The following is a 22571-nucleotide window of genomic DNA, read 5'->3' as shown; positions in this document are numbered from 1 at the left end:
ATCTTCCCCCACAGTCAGAGGAAAAGGGAACCACCCATCCCCTGAAGCCAAAGCACTGAAAGAGAGTTCAGGATAGACCCGCCCACTACTAACTCTCCTGGAATAAACATTACCTCAACAGGAGCAAAACCCATAGGCAGTCATGGCTGTGGGCAAACTGAAGAAAAGCTTCCCCAAAGAACCAGATGGCTACTGGGATGCCAAAAAAGTGGAAATTAAAGCAGCACTGGCACCCAGAAAAGACAATTCTAATAGGATTTAAGATTGATGAACGAATGGATATGAAGGAGTGAAATACATGGTTTTTCTTTTTTTTAATCTTATATTTCTCTCAATCCTTTTAATGAAATGCACCGTTTTTTTCAAATTGCATTTCATTCCCCTGGGTGTGGAGGTGGCGTGCAGGGCCCCCATCTGCCAAGAATGAGACATCTTAATTTTGCCACATGAACATTGATTTTTAAACTGTTACTGGAGTAAAGAAAGAACTTGATTAAAATAAAAGACCCTTGACTGGAAAGACATTTGCATTGTAATAGACATCACTTGGAAAGGACAAAGGGGCCACTCCCTGCCCAATTTAATCCACAATGGACTTTTGATTACCTGACGTTGAAGGCGGAGAAGCTAGCATTCCAGGTTAACTGCGAAGATGGCCAAATACACAAACAGACGTGGTCAGACCAGTTTAGTCACATGACTAACTGGTTGTTGGAGCTTTTTGAATTTGAACTTGCCACAGAGAATTTGAACTCAGAAAGCCGTTTGCTCCTGGACTGAGAACATCTCTCTCCTGTCTGCTCCCATCTCTTTCTCATGGAACTAAAGACCCATTGAAGACACATGAACCCCAAGAGAGAAAAGTCTCCTACAATGAACAAGGTTTAAGAAGAAGACTGGGCCCCAATGAAAAGCAAGAATTACCTCCAAGCAAGAACTGCCTACAAAAGGACTACAGTAAGCTCGAAGCACAGTAACAAGAAACTCTTCTGATATTGCCTCAAACCTCTCTACTTTATTTTTCTTCTCTTTTCTGTCTCTTTGCATGTGCGTATCGTGTATGCATGCTAGCATGGAGCACGGCGTATATCTGTAAGCGTTAGCCAAATTAGAGTTTAAGGTTAATAAAATTTCACTTTTCTTCTTTAAACCTAAGAACGCCTGTTTATGCTCATTTCTTTGCCTTATAATTGGAAACTGGTGAACAAGGAGGAGGTCAAAACACAGTGTGTTAAAAATTAAAACCCTGTTACAAGGCTGAGAAAGACCCCTAGACACCTTTCTCACCTGGTTGTAACAGGTAGATATATGTCATGTGTAGATTCAGCATGTTATCAAAGATACAATCTGAAATATTTTTTAAATTTGACAAATTTGCTCAGTGCCAAAAATTTGGCTATCAAGAAATTTAAGTATTTAATACATGTGATACGAATGTAGTTTGTATATAAGGTTAACAGCAATAACGCATCATGTTACTTAGCGAGGCAGAACTTTGTAATACTATACTGGAAAACTTTGTTTTGTCAGTAGAGGATTTTACAAATATAAGGGCTGATACAATGAAATTTTGCCATGTGCCAGGACTGTATATTAAGAATTTGAGGCACACTCCGTATCATTATCTGACCATTAACATTAATAATAGAACATATATGCCTCAATTTCCTTCATGTGCTCCCGGTGGGTGAGGCTTCCTTACCAGCATTTAATTTTGTGAAAATAGCTTTAATGGTAATTTGAAATGAAGAATATAATTTCATAGAAGATAATTGTAGGTCCTATACATTGTCATGACTGAAGGAGTTAACAGCTTGCAGTCAGTAAAACTATAGAAGCTCTGGACCATTGGCAACTCATGCACAATGACTGATCACAAATAACTTCAGCACAAAAGGAATCTTTTCTTAACTAACAGTGCATCTAGCTTTTAAAACTTCCTGCCGTGATGTCCATTCATTTCAGGCCAATTTGGCCGCTGCTCCACATTCCAAGGCTAAATACTGTGTTCACATAATTAATGCTTATCGACATTTCTAACTTAGTTACTGGAAGTGTTTGTGAACTAGTACAATAACAGGTTGTAAATTAGAAAGCTTGCTCACTACCTCGAGATGTTGTTAATAGATGATTAAGAGCCTAGGTTAAAGGTCACAAATGCTGTAGAAGGCAATTAAATCATGACAAAGTTGCACATGATTTCAGCACTGACAAAACCAGAATATCGTCATTATTTAAACAGCCTCTCTTTCTGTAGATTCAAAGATTTTAACAGATCTCTCAATCTCATTTTCAAAGTGACTTGAGAAGATAATTATTTTTGAATATCTGAAATTTGGTTCATTAGATACAGCATTTCAAATAACACAGTACACTGAACCACAGCACAGCCATTCTGGTGCAAAACGATCTGCTGCTCCTTTATACATGTATCATTTCTTTAGTAAATGCTAAGAAGTAATTTACATTGCTAGGTTAGTTACTGAGCTGTAACATTGAGTGCTTTTTGTTAGGATCTGAAATGTTGGTGACTATGTTTTGAACTAAAACTCCACCAAATGTCTTTATCCCTTCCTGCCTTTGAAGTGCAGCTGTTCTGACACAGTCATAGTCTGGGATTCATTCTCAGCAGAAAATATCATTGTGTGGTGCTGATCAAGATCAGCAAAATGTTTATATAGGATACACCAGAGTCGAGTGGTTTATGGAACGGGGGCAAATGAGTTACATGAACAACAAACTAACAGTTTATTCTCCATCTATCACCAGTTCCTGACATTTACTCTTTCTACCATACAGATGATCAGTTTAAGTTAAGTGGCACAGACACAGTTGCCAATGTTGAATTTAATTAGAGACTGCTGCACGGCAAGCATGTTGACCTCACGTAAGATTACCCAAATTTTGCAAATAAGACAGTCAGTAGATATTAAAATGAACATACGTCGAGAGTGTGTGATTTACAAAAAATAACTAAACCTCTTGTGATGTGGTAGTTTCTTTTTATTTGAAAAAAAATTCCAATTGTGAATTGGTGAAGGCACAAATCATTGGTCTGCACCAAACATGTTTCAGTTCAGATCTTTTCTGAACTGTTTATTTCTATCAACAGTGCTGTCAGATTCTCTTCAAGTGAGCATTGCTGCTTGAAAATGTGGGTACCAAGATTTACTTGGGACCGTGAAGAGAGTAGTGGGGTGGGTGGGGGAGGTGGGTGGTGGATTTCCGGATAGGAAACCTAGAAGTAAGGATTTCCTGGACATCCTGCAGTAGTTAACTGCAGAACATCTTCTAATTTTTTTCAGTTTCCCAGCTGATAGCCAGCCTGATTGACAGGCTGCAACAAAAGCAGAAGACTGCAATACTGGAAATTTGAAATAAAAACGGAAAATGCTAGAAATACTCAGCAGGTCTGTCTACATCTGTGGAGAGAGAAACAGAGTTAACTCAGGTCAATGACCTTTCATCAGAACTGGGAAAATTAGAGATGTAATTGGTTTTAAGTAGGTCAAATGGGGCAGGGTAGAAAAAGGACAAAAGGGAAGGTCTGATAGGGCGGAAGATGGGAGAGATTAAATGACAAAAGACTTTCTGGGGCAGAGCCAAAGGGAGTGGTAATGGAACAAGTAAAGAAACAAAAGATGTATCCAGAGGAAGTGTGAGTGGGTGAATAATGAATAGCTGCCGTCCAAAAGTAAAACAAGAGAAAAACACAATTAAGACTGAAATATGCAAAGAAAAGGAAACAAAGTTTGGGGGGGGTGGTGGGTTGGTGGTTGTGGTGGAGGGGGGGGGAAGGTTGGTGGGCGGCAGAGATTACGGTCTGAAATTGTTGAACTCAATGTTGAGTCCAGAAGGTTGTAAAGTGCCTAATTGCTTCGGCTATTCATTATTCTGTCATTCACATCTCCTCTGGACACTGGTTTTGTCACTTTACTTGCCCCATTACTACTGCCTTTGGCACATCAGCCGAGCCATACGGAATGCAAACAACTGCTGGAAAGACCACAGACTTGTACACTCCACCATGAGCATACACCTGGCACCCAGACACTGAAGGTCCTCAAAGAAATCCAGGAGAAGATTTAACATTCACAATCTCCCGATATAACTATCAGAGAACCATTCCAGGCACAGCTTTCTTCCTGTCTTGCTCCCACAGGTTCCAATGATGCCAGTGTGGAAGGGCTTTGGGACAAGATCAGATCTGAAATCCAAGAGACATGTGCTCAGATCATCAGGTTTGAATCTCACAGGCACCAAGACTGGTTTGACGAGAATGATAAAGAAAGATGCAAACTTCTTAATTGGAAATGCCAAGTCTTCTTTAGATGTCAAAATCAACCTACATCGCAGCAGAAGCGAGAAGAATATTTATTACTCAAATCCAAAGCTCAAGAATGATACGCATCATCAAGAATAAGTGGTGGGTAGAGAAAGCCAATGAAATTCAACGCTGGGCAGACCGGCATGACGTGCAGCTTCTTCCAGGCCACCAAGACTACTAAGGACCATCTCCCTCCTGGCTGCAGACGGCAATACTCTTCTCAAAGATGATGCAGCCATCCGGGACCGTTGGAAGAGCACTACCGGAACCTTATCAATCGGGAGTCTATAGTATCAGACAAAACCATCAAAATAATCACTCAACAGCTTGAGAGATCAAATCTGGGTATGCTCCAACACTTGCTGAGATACTAAAGGCTATCTAACAGATGAAGAACAACAAGGATTATGGTCCGTTCAACATTCTTGCAGAGATCTATAAAACTGGTGGTCATGAAACTCAACTGGTGGTCACGAAACTGGACTCAAACTTTCAGACCTTTTTACAAAAATCTGGGAACAAGACGTACTACCGCAATGCCATCATTATCTCACTTTTCAAGAAGGGTGATAAATAGAGGCATATCCCTTCTGTCCACTGTCAGGACGATTCTCACATGAATTCTCCTCAACTACCTCCTGCCTGTACATGAAGACATCCTGCCAGAGACCCAATGTGGTGTCCGGCCATCCAGAGGAAACACAGACATGACTTTTGTCGCTCGACAAATTCAAGAAAAATGTCTGGAACAATGCAAAGAGCTCTATGTGGCCTTTATTAATCTGTCAAAGGCATTTGACTCCATCAGTCGCAGAGTCCTTTGGAAAGTTCTCCAGAGACCTGGATGTCCAGAAAAATTTGTGACTATTTTGCAACTTCTGCATGATAGTCTGATAGTAACTATCCTCTGCAATGTATTGGAGACCAAGCCCTTTCATATCCAGGTGGGCATCAAGCAAGGCTGTGTGATTGCGCCTACTCTCTTATGGGTTATGGAACCCATTCTTGACCAACATCCACAAGGGGTCATGATTGAACTTCTACACGACAGAAAGCTTTTCAACCTCAAGAGGCTGAGAACCAAGACTAAGGTGATGCTCTAGCATATCCACGAATTGCAATATGCCGACGACTGTGCTGTTGTGGCCCACACTGCAAATGACATTGAGTACCCTTAACCTCTTCAACTCTGCATACTAAAGGGTTGGTCTCTCACTCAACATCAGCAAGACTAAAATCATCCACCAGCCCTCCCTCAGACAAGCATCTACAATCCAGCTATTCATATTGATGGAGAGACTTTAGAAGTCTTTGAACACTTCTCATATCTCGACAGCTGCCTTTCTCAAAAGGTCACCATCGAAGTGGAGATCCAGCACAGAATCAGCTGTGCTAGCGCAGCATTCCAAACATTGTCTTTGACAACAGAGATCTCCAAAAGAGGACAAAAGCTTTAGTCTACAGTGCAGTTGTTGTCACCACCCTTCTATAGGGCAGAGAAACTTGGGTCCCCTAACAAAGGTGCTGGACAATTTCCACCAGTGTTGTCTCCATAGGATACTCGAAGTCAAGTGGGAAAGCAGGTGAACAAACTCTAGCATCCCCACTGAAGCTAATTCCTCCAGCATCGCAACCACGATCATGCAAAATTAGCTCCGCTGGTCTGGACATTGCATCCAGATGCCAAAGAATCAGCTTCAGAAGCCGATCCTTTTCTCACAACTTAAGAATGGCACCTGATCTCAAGGAGGACAGAGAAAATGTTTTAAGGATACTCTGGAGGCCTCATTGAAAAGGGGATAAATTGGCATCGGTGCATGGGAGGAACTTGCCACAAACCGTACCATATGGCAGTGCCTCATCCAACAAGTCGGAAACTGACTGCATAGACTCCGCTACAGAGAATCGACGAAAGTGGAAGGAGAGAGAGCAGAACCCTGGCTTGAGAACCTCCCTTCCTCAGGACAACTTGTGTCCTCTCTGCCCAAAGATCTGTAGCTCCAGAATTGGCCTGTTGACTCACTTGAGTACACACAAATCATGAGTGTGTGACAATAACTGTTCCCTTTGGCTCTTACCCACCAGCTACTTCGTCTTTAATGTCTCTGACCTTCCCCCATTTGACTTACTTAAAACCTAATACATTTCGAGCTTTTCCAGTTCTGATGAAAGGTCATCGACCCGAAACGTTAACTCTGTTTTTCTCTCCACTGATGCTGATTGGCAAACTGACTGCCTGTCAGGTTAGAAAGCAGCCAGGGTGCGAATACCAGGTAAGTGGTGGGGTGGGAAGTTGTCTGAAATCGCTGGGGTTGGGGATAGTCAGAGATTGGAGTAGGGGAATGGAGATCGCAAGGGAAATCAGAGATTGAGGTGGGGTGGGTGGAGATCGTGAGGTTGGGGGGGTGGGCAGCGCGGCATTGGCTTACAGAGGAAAGCTTGTTAGGCCTGGAGGAAACACTCCTGTCCTTCTGGCCCACAACAGTGGTGTAAAGGCACTTAGCTTATGGATCCAGCCATCCTCACCTCCTTACACATGCCGGGATTGCCCAGCCCTACAAAACCCAGCTAATGTTAGTTAAAAATAAAAACAATTGGTTAAAAGGGAGGCACTCAGCCTCCTTAAAAGATTTCAATGACCAACCTGACTCCTCAGAGCGGATTGGTTGCCTGTCCCCGATCCAGTTTCATTTGAACCATAAGTAGATGGTGGATGTACGATCTTGTCAATGTGCTATTCATATTGAATGAGGAAAGTAGACTCTGGGTCAAAGTAATAGAAGTTTATTTACAGGGGTGGCCTTACTAGGGTATCTACATGAACACTGAGCAGCACAAGGTACCAACTCGTGACATCTCATCCTGTGATGATACTTAAGGCCTAGATTCATAATCTACCCAGCAACAGCTAATGTACATTATACTACATCTCCCCCAAGTCTCTGACTTCATTCATCAGGTCTGTAACACTGTGGGGTTCTCGCGACTCTGCCACAGCACGTTCTTTCACTTGTTTGGGGTATTGAGTCTTTCAGTAGTTCTTCACTTTCCTGTGTGTGAGTGGAACTACTGGATGACTCAGGTTCTCTGCTTTCACAATCATCTGGGTGATCTGTTGTTGGTTGTGTCACCAGTTCATCAGCTCTTACTGGCAGCTGATTCTTTTGATCTTTCTTCAGTTCTTCATTTGGAGATGAAAGCACCAAGATTTTCAATTCCTCCTTATCCATTCTTGGTCTGTCTGGACTGTATGACCAAGAATATGGAGACTTCTCCATCACTTCCCCATGTCGACCCTGGTTTTTAATCCAAACCAAATCTCCAGGTCGTAGGTCTGTTTGGTTCTTTGCACTATAACGTCCATTGTGATTCTTTATTTTAGATGACCTTTCTTCCTCTTCTCTCTCTCTCACCTTTCCCCGGTCCTATGCACCAATTCATGGCTGAAGGGTGCTAGGGACTCTGGGTAGCTGTGTCCTCAACCTCCTCTCCATCAGCAACTCACATAAAGCCAGCCCCTTCTGGAGTAGTGTTGATTGGTAATTTAACAGTGCTAGCTGAAAATCCTCATTCTTTTTCAGTAGCATTTTCATGGTTCAAACATCTCTCTCTGCTTCTCCATTTCCCTGCGGGGTGGGGGGGGGGGGGGTACCTCGGTAAACTCGTAACATGGACAAACCCATATGTTTCTGCAAACTGCTGGAAGGCCTCATTCGCGAATTGTTGACCATTATCAGAGATCACTAGGTCTGAAACACCATGTGTGGTGCAAATCTCTTTTAGTGACTTTATTACAGCTTCAGAATTCTGGCCATGTATTGGTTTAACTTCAACCCATCTGGAGTAATAATCAACGACAATGACGAAAATTTTTCCTTTATATTCAAACAAGTCCATTCCCAGGCATTCTCATGGCCTGGATGGAAATGAAGATGATATCAGTGGCTCTCTAGAGTAGCACATGTAATGCAATTGGAGATCATGTCTTCAATCTCCTTGGAAACCCACGGCCACAATACCGTGTTCCTAGCTGTTGCTCGACACTTGATGATTCCTAATTGAAGTTGGTGTAGTTTCTCTTGGGCGTCTAATCTTAAAGCCCTAGGAATAACTAGTCTATCGTTGTAGAGTAGTAAGTTGTCGACAATAGTAAAATGGCTTCGTTGCTCAGAATACTTTCTCAGGATTGGGTTAGTCAGCATATATTCTGGCCAACCTTCTTGGCAAAACTGTCTTACTTTTTTGCAGGCGTCGTATTCTTTTGGTAGGTTTCTGATTTGGCATAACCTTTGAGCAGCTGCCAGCAAATCTTCGGTTATAGCTAAAGCAAGGCTTCCACTTCCTCCTAGAATGAGACATCTCCCAGTCCAGGTAAATCACTTGAAGCTCTCGATAATGTGTCAGCTGCCACCTCATGCTTCCCTGGGACATATTCAGTTGTTGTGTCATATCTCATAAGTCGTGGTTGAAATCTCTGTACCCTTATACCTTGGAATTAAGCAATGTTACAAGTGGCTTGTGCTCCATTTTGATCTTGACCTTGCCCATGTTGCTGCTAATGTTTCCTTTTTTTCAATAACTGCGTATCTTAGTTCTGTCTGTGACAAAGAACAAGTGGCCTGCGTTGTCCATTTTTTTTTAACCTGGTACAGGACTGCACCTAATTCTGTTGACGATGTGTCTGCTGCACTAATGGTCACTAGTTCCGGATCATAATGCGCCAAAACCTCCGATGAAGTCACTATTTCATTGATCTTCTCAAAAGAATTTTTCTAGCTGTCTCCCCAGTACCAGACATTGCTGTTCTTCAGCAGTTGACGAAGAGGCTCATTAGAATGTGCTCGATTTGTGGAAATTTCCCTACCTGATTAACCATATCCATGAATCGCTGTAGATCTGTTGTATTCCTTGGCTCTGGGAAATCTTTTACTGCCTTCATCTTCTGTGGATCTATAATGATTCCAGATAGATCAATAATGTGGCCAAGGAACCTCACTGTCGACTGTGAGAATACACACTTGTCATTTAATGTGAGTCCTGTCTCTTGTAAACTGTGTAATACTGCTCTTACCCTTCCATCATGCTCTTCTTGGTTTGCTGCATGAATTAGAATATCATCCATGTGGCAGATGATTCCCTCCGAGCATTCTCGTCTGTTGGAATGTCTCTGGTACCGACATAATAATGAATGGCAATCTGTTGAAGCAGCATCTGCCAAAGGGCGTGATAAGAGTTGTTAACAATTTAAACTCCTCATCTAACAGCAACTGCCAGAATCTGCTATTTGTGTCCAACTTTGTGAATATGGAGCTATTTCCCAATTTGGCAAGGCTGTCGTTGACTGACGCCATCAGGTGAATTTCTCTCTCCATCGCTTTATTGAGTTGGGTAAGGTCCACACAAATCCTAATAGACCCATTTGGTTTCCTTTATGGGACCATCCCAGAGCACCATCTAGTGTGTTTTGTCACTGCGGAGATAACTTCTTGATTTATCATGGCATCCTCCTTCACCTTTTCTAGGAGCGGGTGTGGCACCTTTCTCGGTGTGAACAAACATGTCGGTTCTGCCTTATCATTAAGAACAATAAGGTACTCCATTTTTAATTTCCCCAAGCCCTCAAATCGTTTGGGGAATTCTGCTCTAAAATCGCTGAACTGTCTCTCTTGTCCCTTGATCTCTTCCACCCTCCATAACAGCTATAAAGTTAAGCACGCTTTTTTTTTTAACTAAGTAGCGAACAGGTTTGGTTCCTAATAATACATAGGGTTTCCAGGATCATGTTGTTTCTGCGTGTTAAGGTTTTCTGTATTTCTCCTACAACCTTTTACTGAATCTCTCCTGCTCCATATAATTTTTTGTTAGCTTTCCTAAGCCTTTCTTTCCTTAGCCAAGGTGTTTGATCAGACAGGATAGAAACTGCTGCTTCTGTATCTAATTTAAATATGGTTTTATTTTCTGCCACTAAAATTCCTGCTTCCCAGCAATCTTCGTTTTTTTTCCTTGCACTTATCCTAAGAAGGGCGTATTAAATTGTTTGACCCTTCTTTATTTCCTTTATATTTTTACCTGCCTGCAGCATTTGTTTTCTGCTGCGACAGACCTGCTGATAGTGCCTCTTTCTCTTGTACCAGAAGCATTCAGCTTCCCAGGCTGGGCAATTTTCCCGCCTGTACCGCTCCCGGCCATACGTATTGCAGTTTAGTGTTACTGCCTGTAGATGCCTTTCCCGCCTCACAGGTTTTCTGGCACCATTATTCTCTGTCTGTCAACAGACCCCACTGATTCCAGAGCTTTCAAGGTTGGACTCCCCCGATTCCCCCTGAACTAGTAGTTTATTATTCTTCCTGCCTGCCTGCTCAATAAAATGGCTTTTCTCAAAGTCGCACCTTCCTTCGGCTGAAACTGGTCTGACAGCATTTTGTCTATAACCCTGACTACTATTTTGTCTCAAATCAGTTCCTGTCACAGATTCCTGTAGTCGCAATCCTCCCCGCTACTTTATACAGATCATTAATAAACGAATCAATACTTTCACAGACTTTTTGGGCATGCCTGTTGAACTTAACTTTCTCCACAATTACATTTTCCTGATCTATAAGTATCCTTCTAGTTCTTTAATCATCTTGCCATATGGGGTTTCTTTTTTGTCGATCCCCAGAGTAGTCAGAATATCATCTGCACTGTCTCCCATGGTGTAAAGCAAAACACTGACCTGTTCTTTGTCTGATCGTGCTGTTAAACCTGACATGAAATGGTACCTGTTGAATCTTCAAATCCATCTCGGCCACACTTCGGCCTGGTTGGGCCCCGCCACTCGCTCGAAGCTTTCCGGTGATGGCATCGATTTTTCCATGCTTCTTCACAGTCTTTGATTGCTTCTGTTTTCTTATGCTGGAAAAGTCATTTTTAACACTGCCACCATGTACTATCTTGTCAATGTGCTATTAGTATTGAATGCGGAAAGTAAACTCTGGGCCAAAGTGACAGGAGTTTATTTGCAGGAGTCTTCTTGCTAGGGTATCTACATGAATACTGATCAGCAAGAGGTACAGACTCATGACATCACTTCCTGTGCTGATGCTTATGGTTTTACACATAATCTACCCAGGAACAGCTTATGTACATTATACTACAGTGGAGATTGAAATTTTATTTATTTTTTTACCTCCTACCCATTCATGGGGGTTAAATTACCCCCTCTCCCAACCTGGGATTGCAGGTTGTGCTTTATAGCCCTAAGCTTGGGGAACAATGTTTTGTCTTTTATCAATGCAGAAGATGAAAAATATCAAGTATTAAACACACTTAATAACGCTAAAGCTGCTGATCGAATTTATTTACTATTAAATGATTTACAGAAGATATAGATGAATATTGTTCAGCACAGTTATGTATAATACATATAACTAAAAAGTGAGTCGTTCCCCCAACTCTTTCTGACAATCTCTTTAAAGGATATTTTCATTAATAGTTGTGCAACTTCTGCATAGTTTAATCTTTTTGCATGCATGTCGATCACTGCCCTGAAACTGTGGAATGTTGAACAATTCTTGTGTTTTATGTAGTTAATTCCTGTTGAAGATAGTTGTCAATCAATCCTGAGCAAAAGGGCATCCACTTAATCTCAATGTTATGAAAATTATTCAATTGAATGTTAATTATTAAGTTGACAAAAGATTGTGCATTGTACCTATTTTCAAACATGAATATTGACAGGCATCATGAGGTGCATTTACCTTAAGCATGAACAAACTTCTTGTAAGCAAATCTGAAAATATGCGAATATTGTAGTTGCAGAATGCAAGATCTCACACCGATTAGGACAATTCATAACCTTTTAAAGAGCCTTAACTAATTCACTTAAGAATTTAGTGGCTATGAGTCAGGCAAATTGTCATTCTACCCATTTTAATTTCCAGCAAAGGAAGTGGAATTAATCTTAAAATTGAGTTTGCACAATTTTTATCAGATGCATATATCAAAAGTGTGAAGTACGTAGATAAGCAGAGTCCTATGGTTTTAAATGCATAATTCCTGCAGGCAGTTAAAGCCATAAAAAAAGCCAAACAATATTTTGGGTTTTATAAATAGGGGCATAGAGTGCAAGAGTAATGATGAATTTGTACAATGATCAGCTAAGACACAGTTAGAGCACTGAGAGATTTCGGGCACCTCAATATAGAAAAAAACATTAAAGCAATAGGCTGTGCCTTGTAGTTTTATTAGGATGATATCAGGGATGAGAAACTACTGTTATAAGCAGGCACTTGAAATATTAGTACTACTTACACTGGAGCAAAGGCTAAGTGGCAATGTAATTAAACAGTTTAAAATTCTGAAGGGTTTTGATGGACTGAGTAGTGAAAGACTATTTCCTCTGTTTGGGGAGTCAGTGATAAGAGGTCATCAATTTAATAGGTACTCAGCATTGCAGACTACTGGGAGTGACGATCTAGGAGTGCAGTCCAGAACATGGCACCAAGAGCAAGGGACTGTAGAGGAGGGAGCAGCAAAGTGTAGAAATGCAGTTGTTATAGAAGATTCCATCGTCAGGGAGACAGACAGGCATTTCTATAACCGTTATCGTGAGTCCCGAATGGTGTGTTGCCTCCCTGGTGCCAGGGTAAAGGACATCACAGAAAGGGTACAGAATCTTCTGCAGGGGGAAGGGAATGAGTCAGAGGTTATAGTATATGTTAGTACCAGTGACATAGCAAGGGCAGGTATTGAGTCCTATGGTCAGAATTTCAGAAGCTAGGGAGGAAGTTAAAGGTAATCATCTCTGGATTACTCACAGTGCCACGCATGAGAGACAGTAGAAATTGGAAGATTGGGAGGATCAATGCATGGCTTGGAGTATGGTGCAGGAGGGAGGGCATCAGCTCTTGGGGCATTTCGACCAGTTCTGGGGCAGGAGGCACCTATTCAAAAGGGGTGGGTTTGACATCAACAGGACTGGGCCGAATGTCCAGGCGGGGAGGTTCATGTGTTGTCAGGGAGGGTTTAAACTAAATTGGCAGAGGGATAGGCACCAACATATAGAAATAGAAAAGAGGAATAAGGTGCATCATGTGAGAGACAGTACTAGAGAAGGGAGTAGTTCCATATTAGGAGCAGAATGAGAAGGACTACGAGGAATACAAAGACAGGATTACAATACATGCACGTAAATGCAAAGTGTGGTGAATAAGGTTGGTGAGCTACAAGAGAAAATAGCAGTATGGGAATATGATGTCGTGGCAATAACAGAAACATGGCTTAAAAATGATGAGGACTGGGCATTTAATGTGCAACAATATTGTTACGACCAGGTGAGGATGGGGTCTCAAGCTTCCCTTTCGTCCCTTCTCTGGTTTGACCACAACAGGGTTTATCCTTTTTTTAAAACAGTGATTGAACTGACCACCTCAGTGAGCGCCTGCTCCTGTTCCTCTAATGTAATTGCAGAAAAACCAATCAGACAGGTTTTCTTGAATTTAGTCAAGGAAGATGTAATTTTATTATTCTTAACACTCTAAACCTGTTAAAATTACTAAAATACGCTACGCATTCACGCACACATTCACACGAGAGTCACACAAATGCACAAATAGATTACAGAGGGAAAACAGAGTTGGGTGGTTGGAGTAGAGTCTGGAATAAATGGAATTTAAATACTGAATATCAGTCAGAGTCCTCAGTTGATATTGTAGTCCTGAAGTTCTCACTGGGCCATGTGCATGGTTGCTGGCTTGTTTCTCAGGCTCTGGAAGGCAGATAAGGGGGTTTGATCCTTGTCCCCTAGGTTTTGGCTGTGTTGGTCTGCAGGCTTGAGGCTTGATCAATTGCAGCCGAGGCTTCTCTGGATCTTTACTGGAGAGAGAGAGAGAGAGAGAGAGAACTGCTCTGTGGATGGTTTCTCAGTTACTGACCTCTGCTTTCTGAGTGGCAAATCTTATTCTCTCCAGAGCTGCAAAAGTAGTCACATTCCCAAGCCTCCTTGTTTAATGAGGTACTTCTGGTAGCTTCTCTGGTATTCAAGACTTTACTCCTCAAGCTGTCCAGTGACAGTTGATGGGATTGGCTCTTTCAAAGTCAATGGGTGTCGATGGCTCTTGATGACCATACTGATAAGGCCATTTCAGGTAATTTAATCAGAGAGCACCCATTGTTCTGGCTAGGTTGAGTCAGTCGTGTTGTCTCCAGTCTGGTATTTTGGTGTTCCAAATGTAAATTGCAGTGGCTACTTTTGCTGCCAGTTTGCTTTTTTTGAAAGAAGTTATTTGCAAGAATTTCCAGCAAAAGGTTAAGGCAAGGTTCCAACTGATGAAATTACAGAATCACAGAATCATTACAGTGCAGAAAGAGGCCATTTGGCCCATCATGTATGTACTGACTCTCTGAAAAAGCAGTTCATTCAGTTCCATTCCCCCGCCTTCTGTCCGTAGCCCTGCACATTCTTCCTTTTCATATAAATGTCTAATTCCCTTTTGAATGCTTCAACTGAACCTGCCTCCACCACGTTCTCAGGCAGCGCATTTCAGACCGTAACCGCTTGCTGCGTGAAAAAGTTTTTCCTCATGAATAAATTAATATTTCCCATTTGGCATGTAGTATTTTCATGGCAACTCTGTACCACGCACAATGAAATACGGCAATGGGAGCATTTCATTACTGGAGTTGAAAAGAAAAAAGGGAAAACACATTCATTTTTTCACTCACTCTCATTCACTCAGGAATGTTAAAATTGTTGCAGCTTGCCTTTTATCTGTCTCTGCAGCGGCATGGCTGATTTAATTTCCCTTTTTCCCTAGACATTTGTCTGGGATGGTTATGTTTTGTTCAATGGGTTTGAAGTTTCTTTAGTATCAATTTGTAATAACCTGGGGATGGGCATTTTAATAAACATGTGGTTGTTGGGGAATAAAAACAAGAAATGCTGGAAATACTCAGCAGGTCTGGCAGCATCTGTGGAGAGAGAAGCAGAGTTAACGTTTCAGGTCAGTGACCCTTCATCAGAACTAGAAAATGTTAGAAATGTAATAGATTTTAAGCAAATAAAGCAGGGGCGGGGCAAGAGTTAACAAAAAGCAAGGTGTTGATAGGACAGAGGGTCACAGGGAATAACTGACCAGAAGGTCATGGAGCAAAGGCAAACGGTATGTTACTGGTGTGCTGAAAGACGAAGCGTTAGTGCAGAGAGGGTGCTAATTGACAGAAAAATGAACAGCCCTGGCCCAAAGCACAAACATGAAAAAAAACAATGGGTAGGCACATGGTAAAAAAAATGAATGATGAAACAAATAATAGTGGGGGATTTCAACTACCCTAATATTAACTGGGATAGAATTAGTGTGAAAGACACAGAGAGAGCATAATTCTTAAAATGCATTCAGGAGAAATTTTTAGCTAGTACGTAGGATGCCCTACAAGAGAGGGGGCATTTCTCGACTTAGTTTTAGGGAATGAAGCTGGGCAGTGGAAGGGATATCAGTTGGGAAGCACTTTGGTGGAAGTGATCATAATTCAGTTCGATTTAGGGTAGTTATTGAGAAGGACTAAGATCAACCAGGAATTAAAGTTCTCAATTGGGGAAAAGCTAATTTTTCTAAGTTGAGAGTGTGAGTTAGCTAAAGTGAACTTGAAACAGCTACTTGAAGGTAAATCCACGCAGATCAGTGGGAGGCATTCAAGGAAGAGATAGTGAGGGTTCAGAGCAAGTATGTTTCCTTAAAGAAAAAGGGAGGGACTAACAAATCCAGAGCCCCTTGGATGTCAAGGGGCTTAAAGGAGAGGATAAAGAAAAGATGCAGATAATGAGGTCTCAATACTGCAGAAACCCTAGAGGAGCATAAGTGTAGCGGTGTAATTAAAAAGGAAATTAGGAAAGCAAAGAGAGGGCGTGAAAAAATATTGGCAAGTAAAATAAAGGAAAACCCGAAGTTTTTTTTTATAAATTCATAAAGAGCAAGAGGATAACTAAAGGAGTAGTAGGACCCATTAGGGACCATAAGGGTAACCTGTGTGTGGAGATGGAGGACGTTGATATAGTTCTTAATAAATACTTTGCATCTGTTTTCACAAAGGAGAGGGCCAAAACAGGCATTGCAGTCAGGGAGGAGGAGTGTGAAATATTAGATGCAATTAACATAGTGAGAGTGGAAATATTAAGGGGTTTAATATCTTTGAAAGTGGATAAATCCCCAGGCCAGCATGAATTGTATCCTAGCCTGTTAAGGGAAGTGAGAAGAAATAGAAACTGCTCTGACCGTGGTTTTCCAATCCTCTCTGGCTACAGATATGGTGCCAGAAGACTGGAAGACAGCTAAGCTTGTACCATTGTTTAAAAAGGGAGAAAGGGATAGACTGAGTAATTACAGGCCAGTCAGCCTACCCTCGGTAGTGGGAAAATTATTGAAAAAATTCTGAGGGACAGGATAATTCTTCATGTAGAAAGACACGGATTAATCAAAAACGGCACAGATTTGATAAGGAAAGGTTGTGTGTGACTAACATGATTGAGTTTTTTGAGCAGGTAACAAGGAGGGTTGATGAGGGTCGTGTATTTGATGTAGTCTGCATGGATTTCAGCAAGGCTTTTGATAAGGTCTCACATGGCAGACTGGTCACGAAAGTAAATGCCCATGGGATCCAAGGAAAAGTAGCAAATTGGATCCAAAATTGGCTCAGTTGCAGGAAACAAAGGGTAATGGTCGATGGGTGTTTTTGTGACTGGAAGGCTGCTTTCAGTGGAATTCTGCAGGACTCAGTACTAGGTTTCTTGCTTTTTGCGATATGTATCAATGATTTGGACTTGAATATAGCGGGTATGATTAAGAAGTTTGCAGATGATACAAAAATTGGCCTTGTGGTTGATAATGAAGAGGAAAGCTCTAGACTGCAGGAAGATATTAATGAACTAATCAGTTGGGCAGAACAGTGGCAAATGGCGTTCAATACAGAGAAATGTGAGGTAATGCATTTGGAGAAGGCTAACTAGGCACAATAAATGGTAGGATACTGAGAAGTGTAAAGGATCAGAAGGACCTTGGGGTACATGTCCACAGATCCCTGAAGGTGGCTGGACAGGTAGATAAGGTGGTCAAAAAGGCATATGGGATACTTGCCTTTATTAGCTGAGGCATAGAGTTTAAGAGCTGGGAGGTTATGCTAGAACTGTATAAAACACTGGTTAGGCCACAGCTGGCGTACTGCATGTAGTTATGGTCACTGCACTTTCGAAAACATGTAATTGCAGTAGATAGGGTGCAGAGGAGATTATGGATTGGAGAATTTTAGTTATGAGGAAAGATTGGATAGAATACACACCGATGTCTAAGAGAACAAAAACCAATTAGCCCTGTCTACATGGAATTGAGACAGCTTATCACACATAGATGTGAGCTATGCACAAAACGAGCTAAAACAAAAGCACTTCCAGGGTTGGATTTTGTAGTCCCGCCACCAGGAGTGGCGGCAGGCACGGAACATGGCGGCCATTTCCCAAGGGACCCACGTCGCCGCGATTACGCAGCGGGTGGCCACATTACATATTGACAGTGGCCTCAGCGACGCCATTCATGGCGTCACATGTGGAAGGAGCAAGTGCTGGCGCCATTTTTAAAAACAGCACACCATAACGCAGAGTTCTGCCTCCTCCCCCACCCTCCCATACCCAACAGAGTATGGAGTTCACCCCTTCCCCCCACCAACCCCCCCATTACCCAACAGAGTACAGAGTTCACCCTTACCCCACCTCGGTGGCGCCAGCTTTCTCTGGACGGGAAAGTGAAGGCGCTTGAATGCCGCTCATTGCACTGACGATCGGGAATTGAAGATCACTGTGGTTTACATTTTAATTCATGCAAAGGCCTAATTTAAATATGCTAACTTGGGTCCCGTCGCAGAGCGACGATGGAGCCGCCACGGAGCCTCCCTGGCGCCAGGAAGATCAGGCCCAGCAATCCCGACATCGGGTGCAATGGCGGCCACCGCCACTCCGATTTTCCAGCCCCCTCCACCATGGAACCCAATGTCGGGCTGCAAATAAAATCCAGCCCCCAGACTATGACTCTAACTAACCTTCACCACAATAGAGTGTGAACAGCCCTCATATTATCAACATGGGGCCATCAAAAGCCATTGTACCAGAACAGCAAAAGCCATTGTACCAGCCCATCAAGAACTGAGAAGTAAAGTCCCATGGGCGAAACTAACACTTAATGAGTTTACCTTTAAAGGTAAGCATTTTGAAGAACAAAGGAGTCTTTCCCATTCAGCCATCAGTCATCAACATCAGCCCGGTCTCTCTCCAACCACGCGATCAACATCGAAAGCCATCTTGAATTTCAGCAAAAGGCTGAGAGAGAGAGACCAGTTCCAGCTAACATTTGAACCCTGCTGAGACAAGTTGAAAGCCAATTGGTTGGTTGGTTTGGTTGGCATCCTTCCATCTACAAAAGATGGTGGACAGCAGCAAAGAATCCATTTAAGTGGGTTGTCTTCTCGTGGTGCACCTTTGCTGATGGCTGTGAAGTCCAGTCCTCGAGAGGCAGGTTCTGCCCCAAGTTCTGCATGTGAAGGTGCCAAGTGGCGCTGTGAGTTGTTGTGTTTGGCGTTTTCACCTGTTGCCAAGCTGCTGTAGCAGCTGGTCGTCGTGGTAGCGCACACCAGTCCACAGGATGTGTTGCCATTTCCCTCTTTCGCTAGTGATTCCCTAATGCAATAGTCGACATTTAGGGCCTTCATGTCACACTTGCAAGCATCCTTGAAACGGAGCCTTTGGGCACCCCACTGGTCGTCTGGCCCATCTACCTCGCCATACAGAAGGTCTTTGGTTATGTGACTGTCTTCCATCCTGCAGAAGTGATCGATCCACCAAAGCCGTTTGATTAGTGCCAACAGACTTGGGAGCTCTGCCTTTGAGAGGACTGCCACATTTGTGATTATACCCATAATGAGTCACAGACAGCAAAGATGAAAATTATTCAGCTGCTTTTCCTGGTAGCTGTAAGTTGCCCATGTTTCACAGCCATAAAGCAAGGTGCTGAGAAAACAGGCCTTCTATACCATGATAATACAAGCAAAATACTGCAGATACTGGAAATCTGAAATAAAAACAAGAAATGCTGGAAATACTCAGCAGGTCTGGCAGCATCTGTGGAGAGAGAAGCAGAGTTAACGTTTCAGCTGATGAAGGGTCACTGAGCTGAAACATTAACTCTGCTTCTCTGTCCACAGATGCTGCCAGACCTGCTGAGTATTTCCAGCATTTCTTGTTTTTATATCTTGTATACCAGGAGCTTGGTCCTAAGGGTCAGCTTGGTGTTATTCCATGCGCATTTTGCAAGTCAGCCAAAGGTGGTAGCTGCTTTTCCTATGTGTGTATCGAGCTCTGCATCAAGGGACAGATTGTCTGTCATTGTGGACCCAAGGTAGTAGAATTTGCTAACCACTTCCAGTGGGGTGTTATTTAGTGTGATCGGGGCAGAGATGCAACATCTTGTCCCATGACCATGGTTTTCTTGATGCCTACAGTCATGGAGAACAAGTTACAGGCACGAGAGGGACAGTCTGAGTCTTTATAGCTGAGTTTCTGTGTGAGCGAGTAGCACAGCATCATCAGCGTAGAGGAGTTCTCTGATCAGGACATCATGTGTTTTTGTCTTCGCTTTCAGCCTTGATAGATTGTAGATCTTGCTGTCTGAACTAGTGTGCAAGTGGACTCCTTCCTTATCAACAGGGAAGGCACAGGTCAGGAGCATGGAGAAAAAGATGCCAGAGTGGGGGCGAGGACACAACCCTATTTCACTCCATTATTCACTCCGAAACTGTCAGAAGTGGAGTCATCAAACTGTACAGTACAGTGCATGATGTCATGGAAGGAGCGGATGAGACTGAGGAGCTTCGGTGGGCAGCCAATTTTTTCCAAAGTCTTGTAGAACCCTGCTCTGCTGACGGTGTCGAATGCCTTAGCGAGATCTGCAAAAGTAAGATAAAGGGGTATACTCTGTTCCCTACAGTTCTCTTGTAGCTGGCGTATGGAGAACATCATATCCACAGTAGATCTGCTGGCATGGAAACCACACTTGCTTCCGGGTACACTTGGTCTGCAAGTAAGTGGAGTCTTTTAAGTATGACCCTAGCAAAGATCTTGCCCGTGATGCTAAGGAATGAGATGCCCCTGTAGTTGCTGCAGTCTCCTCTGTCGCCTTTGTTTTTGTATAGTATGATGATTTTGATATTACGCATCTCCTGTGGAACAGAGCCTACTTTCCAGCAGAGAAGGCGAAGGCTGTAAAGGTGTGGCAATAGATGGAATTTTCTGTGCTTAAGCAGTTCAGCTAGGATTCCATTTTTGCCCGGTGCTCTTCTGTTCGCTAGGAGGTCTACGGCCTTCTCAAGCTCCAGTGATGTGACTTTTTCATCTAACTTATCCATGACAGGAAGTTGCAGGAGAGCATCGAGCGCAGATTGGGAGATGTCCGACTCACAGGAGTACAGCTCACAGTAGGGTTCAGCCCAGCGGAACATCTGTTTACCTCTGTCGGTGAATACTTCATCATCTGCCAACGTCAGGGGAGCAACTTTGGTGATGGCAGGGCCAAACGTCGTCTTGATTCCTTTGTATGTAGCTTGTAAACTTCCTTTGTCACATGAAGTTTGGATTTCTTGACATAGCTGATCCAGTTTTTGTTTGTGCAGTATCTCCCTGTCCTTTGCACAGCTGTCTTGGCTACTTTCAACTGCAGCAGAGAAAAGACAATTCTTTTTTAAAAATCACTCCTCCACCTTTGAAAACTGAACTAAGATCAGCACCGTCTTCACAGTGAAGTGAACTACCAGAAGTCTTCAGCAAATACAAGACAACCAGCAAACAGGCCTGCAACTTTAAAACTCACCTTCTAAGAGGATCCCATGGGTTTTCCTGAAATAACAGTCATTTACACCTTGACCTCAGCACCTTTTACCCTTTACCTTCTGTCTCTTCTTGAGTGTGCTTATGAGAGTGAATGCATGCATGGGTGGTGTTACGATCATTTCGGGTGATGAATGTTGTTTAATAAATATTTAATCTTCTGCTTTAAACCTATGAGAAAACCTGTCATTGTCTGTTTATTTGGCCAACAAAACACAGAGGCTGAAACACTAACTTAAACAATAACACTGTCTGGCAGTTGGGAGGTGGACCGTAGAAACCAGTCACTCCATTACCCACCTGAAGTGCCGTAACCTATCAGGCTACGTAACAAGAGCTGGAAAGTAGAATTAGGCTGGATGGCTATTTGTCAGCCAATGCGGATACGATGGGCCAAACGACCTCCTTCCATGCTGTAAATTTATATAATTCTATGAAAACATAGTATGCGAAAAGGCTATTTTGCCCATCCAGTCCATTCTTACCACAGACTGCAATACAGCCCATCTGGGACTCTATTCAAACCATTTACTCTCCTGAAGAACCAGCTGGCAAAGTTTTTTCTTCCACCTAAGGGTAGTTCAAGCAAATCTCCAAGGTAGTTATCTAATTTTTTTATATCTTGTACCTTATTCTTCCTTAACTGCTTAAAAAAGATAGCATTATTCACTTCTGACAAAGGGTTTACACCTGACAATTTGTCAATTCTCACCACAGATGCTACTTGACCTGTTGAGTACTTCCAACATGTTCAGATTTTATTGCAAAGTAAAGATACATACAAGGAGGTGAAGAGAATGAAAGAAATGGCACAGAAGCAATGAGAGAGGATGAAAGTGGGAATTGAATCAGAAAGACACAGAGACAGGTGAGAGAGGGAGAGAAGGAATGTGAGGTGAAGAATAAAATAACAGAATGACTGATATTGAGAGAGAAAGGATGAGAGAAAAAATGAGCATTTGAGACAAGGAGTAAAAGCACAATATAAATTCTAATCACATACTTAGAAACAAAGCATGTCAAAAGTCATACGGATTGGCTAGATTTCCGATTTTCTGCATGGTATATTTATAGCGACAGTGAGAATACCAGTTAGAATGCTTGTATATATTACATTTGAAACTTGTGGCTTTTTGCCGACGTACAGTTTATTTCTTCCTGAAAGCGTGGCCACCCCTGTAATATTTAAATGTCACTGTTTAAATGTTAGGAAAATAGAAAGTCAGCACTTCATGTAACTAAAAGCTGGAACAAATGATTAGCTAGAATATCAGTTGGTGAACACAGGTGTACATTGTAAACAAAGGAAAAAGTGACACTTCTAACGACTTGAATTTGTAGTAG

General features: G+C 42.4%; 1 protein-coding gene across 11 annotated transcripts in view; it reads left to right on the top strand.

Moving 5' to 3' along the window:
• Window positions 1-22571, top strand: part of supt3h (SPT3 homolog, SAGA and STAGA complex component) — a 662265-nt gene that overhangs the window by 476968 nt on the left and 162726 nt on the right. The gene's annotated exons all lie outside the window — the stretch shown is intronic.

This window comes from Heterodontus francisci, chromosome 3 (genome assembly GCF_036365525.1).
Source record: "Heterodontus francisci isolate sHetFra1 chromosome 3, sHetFra1.hap1, whole genome shotgun sequence".
NCBI classification, from domain to species: Eukaryota; Metazoa; Chordata; class Chondrichthyes; order Heterodontiformes; family Heterodontidae; genus Heterodontus; species Heterodontus francisci.
This window is presented reverse-complemented; position numbering and strand designations above follow the sequence as displayed.